The sequence below is a fragment of the Sus scrofa genome, chromosome 16 (genome assembly GCF_000003025.6).
Source record: "Sus scrofa isolate TJ Tabasco breed Duroc chromosome 16, Sscrofa11.1, whole genome shotgun sequence".
In the NCBI taxonomy this organism is placed as follows: Eukaryota; Metazoa; Chordata; class Mammalia; order Artiodactyla; family Suidae; genus Sus; species Sus scrofa.
In genome coordinates, this window is record NC_010458.4 from 78,817,441 (window position 1) to 78,827,856 (window position 10,416).

Genomic DNA, 10,416 nt, shown 5'->3' on the forward strand with positions numbered 1-10,416 from the left:
TGAATCGTCCACAGGTACATCCCTCGCTGGCTCAGTGCCGCTCGCCCGTCCCAGGTGCCCCTCGGTACCTGCGCAGCAGAATCGTCGCTGATGAGAAGGGTGATGGGGGCCGCGGGGTGACGTGCTCTCGGAATCGGGGCCATGGCATCTGCAGCCGAACTCCTCTCAGGGCCGGAGGCTTCGGGCTGAGTTCTGAGGGCGCCCGCGCTCCGCGGGGCTGCCTTCCTCCGCGCTGAGCCTGGCCCAGGAGGCGAACCGAAGCTTCCCCGAGGCGGCTGCGTGGAGGCCCGTGGCCGTGGCCGTGGCGGGGCTGAGGCGACAAGCGGGTCAGGAAGGCACGGGCGAGGCCGGCCTGCTGCGCTCTGGAAGCGGAGGGGCCCACGAGGTGGGCGCAGGAGGCCGCGGAGACACCCCCCCACACACACACACACACACAGCACCTCAAACGTGCATCAGCAGGTGGAGCGATTCCTCCTGACAACTCGCAGGAGTGTGGCGGGGAGACTCGGGCACGAGGAGCCCTGAGACAGACCCGCGCCAATAGGGTGGGAGGGCGGAAGGGAGCACATGGGCGCGGGGCCCTGGGAGGGCCGGGGAGGGAGGGGTTATGTGGGCCCAGGGACGCTGCGGGGGCGTGCCTGGCGGGAACCACAGAGGGCCGCAGCTCTGGGCTCCCCCAGCAGGAAGGCAAGTCCCCTTGACAAGTTTGAACGCCACTGGGACTGGCGGGGCTGTGAGGAGCCTAACCCACATCCATGGAGAGCCTGCATACACCTGCTAACTCCGGAAGGAGGGGCCAAAGCAGGTGGAACTGCCCGGGGGCTGGCGTTCTCTCCACCCTGTCCTGCTGTGCTTGCAGGCCTGAGCCTACCTCCGGCGCGGCCCCCAGTTCTGGGGCGCAGCTCCATGCTGCCTTGGAGGCAGGGGGGTAGGACGCTGCCTGGGCCTCCACAGCCAGCCTTCTAGCCGTGCCCAGTGCCCGCTCCAGCCCACATGCACCTGCGCTGCTCTCCTCTGCACTGGGCATGCCATGAGGAGCAGGGAGAACACACACGTAGAGGGGGGGACGCCCACAAAGACTGACCCTCAGAGCTTTCGAACCAGCAGCGTGGGACCTGCCCCCACCTCCATAGGGTGAGGCAGGTAGAAGCAGAGCAGAAGCCCCCACTCACACTTGGCCCTGCCCTAGCCCCCCATCCTCAGCCCCACCTCCTACCAAGGCAGCACCTGTCAGCACACCCTGAAGGACTGTCCTACACAAGGACAGCCAGGTCAGGACCAGAATATGTAACTTGTCACCTAATCCCATAGAGACAGAGAAAGTTAAGCAGGAGGAAAGACAGGAATTTGTTTCCAATGAAAATAAGATTAAAAACCCCGAAAAAACAAACAATGAATCCGAAATAAATAATTGACCAGATAAAGAGTTGGAAACATTAGAACTAACGATGCTAACTGAATTAGGGAAAGAAAAGCTGAACACAGGGAGAATTCTAACAAGAGCTAGAACATGTAAAAAAAAAAAAAAAAAAAAGAACCAGTCAGAGCACAGGGAGAATTCTAACAAGAGCTAGAACATGTAAAAAGAAAAGAACCAGTCAGAACTGAAGAATACAATAACAAATTAAAAACACTAGAAAAAATTAATAGCAGACTAGGGGATACAGAAGAATGCATCACGGATTTGGAAGAGAGAGCCCAGAAGCAGTCAATGAATCTGTGACAAAGGTGGCAAGAACACACAATGGGGTCTCTCCAGAATAGTCTCTCCAGTAAGTGTGCTGGGGACCTGGACAGCTGCAGGTAAAACAGTGAAATTAACACCACGCACAAAAATAAACTCAAAATGGATTAAAGACCTAAACATAAGACTGGATACCATAAAACTCCCAGAGGAAACTATAGGCAGAACACACGCCGACGTAAATGACAGAGATATTCTTTTGGCTCCATGTCCTCAAGTAAAAGAAACAAAGCAAAAATAAACAAATGGGACTTAATGAAACAAAAACTTTCACACAGCAAAGGAAACCGTCGACCAAAGAGAAACACAAAACTGTCTACTGAATGGGAGAAAATACTAGCAAGTGATGTGACCAATAAGGGGTTAATATTCAACACATATAAACAACTCATGCAGCTCGATATTAAAAAGCCAAGCTCCCTGGGAGTTCCTGTCGTGGCGCCGCAGAAACAAACCCGACTAGGATCCATGAGGTTGCAGGTTCGATCCCTGGCCTCGGTCAGTGGGTTAAGGATCTGGCGTTGCTGTGAGCTGTGGTGTAGGTCATAGACACAGCTCGGATCACACATTGCTGTGGCTCTGGGGCAGGCTGGCAGCTACAGCTCCAACTGGACCGCTAGCCTGGGAACCTCCATATGCTGCAGGTGTGGCCCTAGAAAAGACAAAAAAATTAAAAAATTAAAAAAAAAAAAGTGGAACAGATTCAAGCTCTTTCAGGAGTTCCCGTTGTGGCTCAGCAGAAATGAATGACTAGTATCCATGAGGATGCAGGTTCGATCCCTGGCCTCGGTCAGTGGGTTAAGGATCTGGCGTTGCTGTGAGCTGTGGTGTAGATGGCCGACGCGGCTTGTGTTTTCATTCATCTGAGCCAGTTTGATCATTTCCACTGAAATTCCAGAAGGGGGGCAAATGCGACAGGAAAGCAGATCACCCGAGATCACATTTCCATGAATCTCTGTTCTCTTAACTTCATTCTGTTTTTATTGCATTTTTCTGGCCTCACCCGCTGCTTGTGGAGGTTCCCAGGCCAGGGATTAAACCTGCACCACAGCAGGGACCCGAGCTGCTGCAGTGACGACACCAGATCTTAACCCACTGCGCCACCAGGGAGCTGCTACCTTCATTCCGGACCGTGAACTTCATCAGTGGTTTCGACAGTCGGTTGGTAAGTTTTCCCAGGAACCGTTATTCCAAGTTTAGCACGAGCCGCGCGGGGCGAAGAGAATATTTGCCCAAAGGTGTTTCCCCTCCTCGGCCTCCCTCGGCGGTTCTTCAGGGCACTTAAAGGACAGTGGGCAGAATTACGAGCTCCCTTTGGCGGGAGTGAAACTCGCACCTTGCTTTGAAGGGAAGTTGAGAACCATGGTGGGGGCCCTGCCCACACGCCCTGGGCAGAAGGGCTCGGGTTCCAGCTTCCCTCCGGTCCTGCTTCACGTCTTGCCTGAAAACAACTTATCTCGTTGCCTTGCGTAAAAATTAAACACCGCAGATGGGCGTCTGCAGCAGGGAGACGCTTCGGCATATTAGTTCACAGACGGTTTGTGTTTGCTATTAACACGAATCGCGCGATCATTTAAACAAAACACAAAATGTGTTTCCCTACATTAATTAATGCTTATCCCAAATAAGAGATTTATATAAAAATTTCACAAGCATGCATACAATTTCCCGGTCTTATGTACCGAAACTGAAGTCGCGCGTTTGTCAGTATTTTTGCATGATGACAGTTTTATTAAAGGGAAAAGCTTTCCTCAAAAGCCTTTTCCTCGTAATACCAACCATAGACAGTAATTATTTTCCCTCTTCCCTGTGCCATGCTCGCTGGGACGCCTCTCCTTTAAATTTATATTGTTTATATGCGTCGCTTTGAGACATACATCTGCTAGTGATGCTTGTTTTCCTATCAGTGTCTGGCACTGGCCCATGTTATTACTGGAATTTGTTTTTTCACTGCCTTTTGCTAAGAACCGGAGATTCATTTCCTGTCTAGTGAAGCTGCTCCCTCAGCTCTCTGCACACAGGGACCGCTGACAAGCATTTGGGAGAAATTCTCCAAAGGTTAGGAGGAAGGAGGGCTGCGGCCGCGAGGAGCCAGGGACCCAGCGGGTTCTTCTTAAGCACGGCGCTGAGGCTCCTGGGCGCACGGAGAGCTTCCTCTGCAAGCGGACAGGAGTTAGAAAACACCTGGGTTGGTCTCTGCCCCCGGCTCCTGGCACGGAGCCCTCCAACCCTGGGTGACACGAGCATCTTTGGTCCTACGGACCCAACGCTCGGTGGCCCCCCTCAGGCTCCTGGGGGCTGGTTTCCAGAAAGGCCGAGCCAGGGTGAGAAGCCTGGAGCCCCTCCAAGCAGGGGAGGGGGCTGGGGGTGGGGTAATGGTGGACCCTGCCCACGGGAGGACACCCCACAAAATCCCAGAGCTCGGGGGTCCGGGAAGGTGATCACGTCCACGCAGCCAGAGGGGAGGCGCCCAGCTCTGCGCGGACAGGAGCCCGGGTGCCCAGGACCCTCCCCGGCCTGGCTCTGGGCATCTCTTCACCTGACCGTGCCCCTGCATCCTTCACTGCTCCTTTAATGAACCGAAAAAGATTTTCCCTGAGTTCTGTGAGCCGCTTGGCCCATTAACCGACCCTGAGGAGGGGTTGCGAGGCCTCGGATGGGTCGCCGGATTGGACAGAAGTGGGCGTGACCCATCTGAAGTGGGGGGTGGCCTCTGGGACTGTGCCCTTCACCTGTAGGCTCGGATGCCATCTCCAGGGGAATGGTGTCGGAACCAAGCAGAGCGTGAGACACCCCGAGGGGCTGCAGGATGGCCTGGCTGGGGACAGCCCAGCACACGGTGACCAGAGGTGTCAGAGGGAGGGGTCCGATTGGGAGTGTAGGAGACTTGGGGGAGGCTGAGGCTGTTCCTCTGGGGACACACCTCCCTCATCTTCCAGAACTATCGGGGGCTGTCAGTGAAGGAGCAATTATGAAGCGAAGGTAAGGACAGCATTTAGTAAGGAAACTGGGCCGAATCTGAAGTTCCCGTCGTGGCGCAGCAGAAACGAATCCGACTAGGAACCATGAGGTTGTGGATTTGATCCCTGGCCTCGCTCAGTGGGTTAAGGATCCAGTGTTGCCATGAGCTGTGGTGTAGTTTGCAGGTGCAGCTGGGATCCCACGTTGCTGTGGCTGTGGGGTAGGCCGGCAGCTACAGCTCCGATCTGACCCCTAGCCTGGGAACCTCCATGTGCCTCAGGTGTGGCCCTAAAAGGACGAAAGACCAAAGGAAAAAAAAAAAAAGAAACTTAGCTGAATCTGTTGGAATTCAGTTTACCAGTCACCAAACAGGTCATGAAAACTGGGTGGCGTGAAAGGAAGGTGGTTGGGAGCCAGGAACTGAAAAGAATCCCCTTAAAGTCACCTTCAAGGGACAGTCCCACTAAGACTTTGGCTGGTACCTGGTGGCAGCCTGTTACTCTTGCTGTTCCAGGCCTTTGACAAGAGAGAAAGCAGAGAGAGGGCAAAAGTGAGACGTAAAACTTATCTACAGGGAAGAAAAGTAGATTATTTCTATCTGCACAATGTTTTCTTAAACCTAAAAAAAATTTTTGAAGAATGCATGGAACAGTGATTAAATTAACCTGTAATACATATGGACATAAAGGGAGAAGTCCAGCCCCCCCCCCCCCCCCGCCGAGACCTCATCCACTGCAGCAGGGAACACGGGGTCGGGGGGGTGCTTGCTGAACAGACAAGGACTGGCCTCCCAGCCCTTCAGCTCCTCCACGCGGGCTCCTTTTGAGCGGCCACACGTGGGTGTCGCTGCTCAGGGGTGGCTTTCGTGCAGAAACCACACTGTCTCAGGGACTTGGTTTGACGGAATATTTAGCATATGAAGAGACACACAGGAAGGTCACAGACTCCAAACCCTAAACCTCGCTGTGATTTAAGTCTGAGTTTGCCGCCCTCGTTGTTTCTCCATGTTTGTAAATACCTTATACGGGGAGGCGACCACGATCCAGTTGGTTCTAGCGGTGAGCAGATTTCTCTCGTTGTCCATGTCGTTCATTTGTTTGTTGCCGGCCACACCCTTGGCGGGCACGAGTTCCAGGGTCGGGAATCACACCTATGCCGCAGCAGTGACAATACCAGATCCTTAACCTGCTGAGCCACCCAGGAGCTCCCAGCTAACGGTTTCCTTAAATGCCAGTTTTTCTTACAATATAGCGAAGGAAGGTTTCTTAAAACCTGAAACAGGGTGTCTAAAGATATCTGGGGGTCTTCTATGCATGCTCAGCCTCTGTGACAATTCACTTCCCTAACAAGGAGAACGTGCCTTGATATCTAGGCAATCTGTTGCAAAGGTCTTTGAAATAATATGCAAGTCAGATTTTTGCTGACAAAGTGCTGCTTGGACAACCTTCAAATGTCAGAAGTTTAAAATAATAAGCCTGGATCTCTTGCTGAGGGTCTGTGGCTCCGCAGAGGGCTCAGCTTCAGGCTGCACGTTAAGACTCGTCTGCTCCCCGGGCTTCACATCTGGTGTCCAGAGCTCACGGCGGGGCCCAGCCCAGGTCGAGCGCCCCGAAGTGTCTCCACTGACTGAAGCCGGAGGGAGGGGAGCTGCCTTGGGTACAAAGGAGCAGTTCCCCAGGGGAGGGCGTGGGGACCTGGGCCCGTTGCCCAGTGTCCGCCCCTCAATGTCAGTGATGACCATCACAGCGTCAAACACAGCGCCCCAAAGAGGTCCAGAAGGGCTTTTTTAAAAAGAAAACTTATTCTAGTTGGTTTCCAGTGTTCTGTTGGTTTCTGCTGTACAGCAAAGTGGCCCGACTACGCATATGAATACATTCTTTTTCACGTGATCCTCCATTGTGTTCCATCACGAGTGACCAGATAGAGCTCCCTGTGCTCTGTGTACAGCAGGACCTCATTGCTCTTCCACTGCAAATGCAAGAGTTTGCGTCTACTGACCCGCCGTTCCCAGTCCATCCCACTCCCTCCCCTCCCCCTCGGCAACCACAAGTCTGTTCTCCACGAGTTTATTTCTTTTCTGTGGACAGGTTCTGTGTGCCACGTATTAGACTCCAGATGTAACATTTTACACCAGCAAGACCCATGGCACGCCATGAAGGGTTGTCATACCCTGAGTTAGCCTGGTATCTGGTAAGGAAACTCTTAGAAACAAAGCAGAAAGGTGCCTTCACACCAGGAACGAACAGAGGGAACACATCTCCCAGCCTGGGCCAGACTGAGTCAGAAACAGCAGGATCTGTGCAGCGTGTTAAACAAATTGTCAGTTAGTAGCATGAGGCAAAGGGCTGTGTAAGGCAAAGACTCCCCTCCACCCTCAGAACGGTTCTCAGACCTTCACAGAAAGTGCTCAGGGGCCGGTTCTCAAAGAAGCGGCCCTTCACGAATTGACTGGATGCTGCTTTGCTTCCACAGTTTAAGGACAACCAAAGAAAACTGGAGAAACCCGTCACAAGGGTTTACAATAAAAACCAATTATGCCGGAGTTCCCGTTGTGGCGCAGTGGTCAACAAGGTTGCGGGTTCGGGCCCTGCCCTTGCTCAGTGGGTTAACGATCCAGCATTGCCGTGAGCTGTGGTGTGGGTCGCAGACGCGGCTCGGATCCCGCGTCGCTGTGGCTCTGGCGCAGGCCAGGGGCTACAGCTCCGATTGGACCCCTAGCCTGGGAACCTCCATATCCCGCGGGAGCAGCCCAAGAAATGGCAAAAAGACAAAAAAACAAAAACAAAAACAAAAAACCAATTATGCCATTCGAAGCACAAAATCTTAAATCAGTCTTCAAAGAGAAAAGAAAGACACCAGTTAAAGGCTAATTTAAAAAGTACAATGAGAACCTACCACATGAAGATGAATGGGAAGCGGCAAAACTGAATTCAGAGAAAATATAAAGATTGAAATACTTTCGTTACTTAGAAAAAGAACGGAACTGTTGTGGGCTTCTCCTGAGGAATTTCTTTTCAAGCTTGTAAGGAACACAGAGGTGCCCTGCTTGGCAGGTTCCTGGGGGAGGAGCGTTTTCCCGCTGGATCTCAAGGATGCTAAGAGCCTCCAGAGAGGACCCGGCAGTCGCACCTTTCCTCATCGGATGCCATTTCCGGTAAGTGGTGTGGTTCTCAATTTGTGCAGGTGTTCCTTCCACAATAAAAAATAATAATTTTGTAAACAGTAAAATGGTAAGGGGAGGGGCCTTTTCGGGAGCATGCTGGGCGCAGAACATTCTGGAACATGCCGGGAGTGGCAGAATTTGCATGTCATGGCTCCAGGAAGGGAGCTCCTTATTTCCTGGCTTTTCTGCGTGTCTTCTAGGTAGGAAAAGACTTGTCATGAGACCCTCGGGTCCATCTTAAACCCCTGCCTCTGCAAGTGTGTGCTGTCATTTTGGGGAAGGCAGAACCAGGGAGCCAGCCTCACAGGAGCCGGGAGGGGGGAATGGGTCCCCGGGCACCCTCCCCTTGGTGAAGTCCTTCCCTCCCTGACCGGGCTCCAGGGCATACACCTCCCCGAGGCCGCCTCTCATCTTGTCCCCACAGGAGGGGTCCTCAGAGGACACACGGCCAGGACACAGCACCCAGGGCACCTGTCTCAGAACTGCTGTCCACCCAGTGCCGGGACAGCCGTGGTCTGGGCGTGACGGGAATCCAGGCTTCCCCCTCTCTGTGGAAACAAGCCCCCAATTCTCAAATATTCAACTAGCACCGTATGAGGCCAGGGGAACTGTCATCCATCCGGCTCCTCCAACTCGGCCCTGGGGTAAGGCCCATGCCCCCGCTGACAGGGACCGACCCCTGCTGCAGCTGCGTGTCCACAGCTCTGGACCCGCCTGATTCTGGCTTCCTGTGTGTCACCCGTTGGCTGCGCGGCCTCCCCAAAGATGTGTTCTCTGGGCTTCCTGCTGTGGCGCAATGGACGGAAGGCATCTCGGGAGTGCTGGGACTCAGGTTCGATCCCTGGCCTCGCTCCGTGGGTGAAGGATCCGGCCTTGCCACAACGGCGGCTTAGGTCTCAACTGCAGCTCAGATCGGATCCCTGGCCCGGGAACTCCATATGCCCCAGGGCAGGCAAAAAAAAAGAATAGGAGACAAAAAGGAGAGAGAGGTTCTCTGGCTTTGTAATTGCATTCAATCTGCTGTTTGCCATTTTGACACAAAGCAGCGTGTTACAGGGAAAACGCCTCAGCCCACAGCACTGACAGCGGTCACGGCCACCGAAGCCCTGGGAAGAGCCAGTGTAAATGCAGAAACCAGGCTCACAGGTCTGCTCTGACCGCCTCACGACAGCGTCAAGCGACTCAGACGGTTCCGAGACGCTGCAGGGCTGCAGCCCCGCCGAGCGGACCGGGGCGGAAGCCTGACTTATTTAACCCGGGGCCCTGAGAGCCTCCGCGTGGAAATGAGGCAGGGCAGCTGGGGGAACTCAGAGTTATTCTCCGGCACGAATGCTGTGACTTTCCAGCTCTCTCCTATTAGCGATGAAAAATGGTGATTTCCACCCAATTAATTACCTCGCAGATTGCACCAGCTCCAATTACGAAATTATCTAGGTGCTGGCGCACGTGTCATTAAGGTTCATGCCACAGAATGAAAAGCACAGGCTCCTCTCAATTACCTTCTGCCGCCCCGTCCTGTGGATGGATTTGCACTCCTTCCTTTTATTTCGGCACTTTGGGGAAAGCACCTCGTTTGTTAGCAGCCAAATATAGGACAGGTCCTCCTGTTACCACAGGATCCTGGGACCACAGACTTCGGACGTTATCAGGAGATGTGGTTATAATGAGGGAAAGTCTGGTCAGGTTTAATTACGTAAATTTGTGAGGTGAAGAGGCGGGGTCCACACGGCAGGCAGACGCCGGCGTGGGGGCTGCCAGGACAGCAGATGGGCAGAGGCCAGGTCACCGCAGTACCGTTAGCCACTTCCTCCCCTTTTAGAGACCTCCGTGTCATTGAAACGCATGTGTCACAGGGGAAGTGTCATCACGAAGATATTCTGTATTGCGAATTAGTTATCGGGGGGGGGGGGGTGACGTGTCATTCAGTCGTGCAGTAGCTATTTTCAGCTCTTTGTCCCTTTACAGAATCAGTTCTCAATTATCCATCACAAGAGGAGGTCAGTGGCAGGAGCAAACCCGACTGACAGGCAATTAAAAAGCATGTACATTTAGCTTTCAAATGAACCACTCGGTGGAAACAAGAAAAAAGTAGCTTTGGGGGAATTACAGTTACCAAAATTTTAAATCGCATTTTTAAATTGTTGCAAAAACAACATATTTGAATGCTGACTTTTAAACCAAGTGGTGAAAAATCAACCGAGCTCTTTGCCCTACAGGCGGCCCACGCAGTCCCCAGAAAAGCCACGCCCAGTTGTGGCCTTTCTAGTTCCTCTGGTTATTTTTACCTCCACATCCCTCATGACATGTTTATGCACTCATTATCCAAATACCAACTCTGGGTGCCATCGACTGACCTCCTGCAGTGGGAGGTGTGGCTTCAACTCACTTCCAGCACCTCTCCCTCTCCCTGTTTATCCCTTGGTCACTTTAGATCACGTCTTGTTGCATTAACTACAGAGTGAGTATTTTGCTGCATCAGGAGATGAGACTGTCACATCTCTCACGGTTCCATTTACTCATCATCCCTCCCTCTGCCTCCCAAATTCTC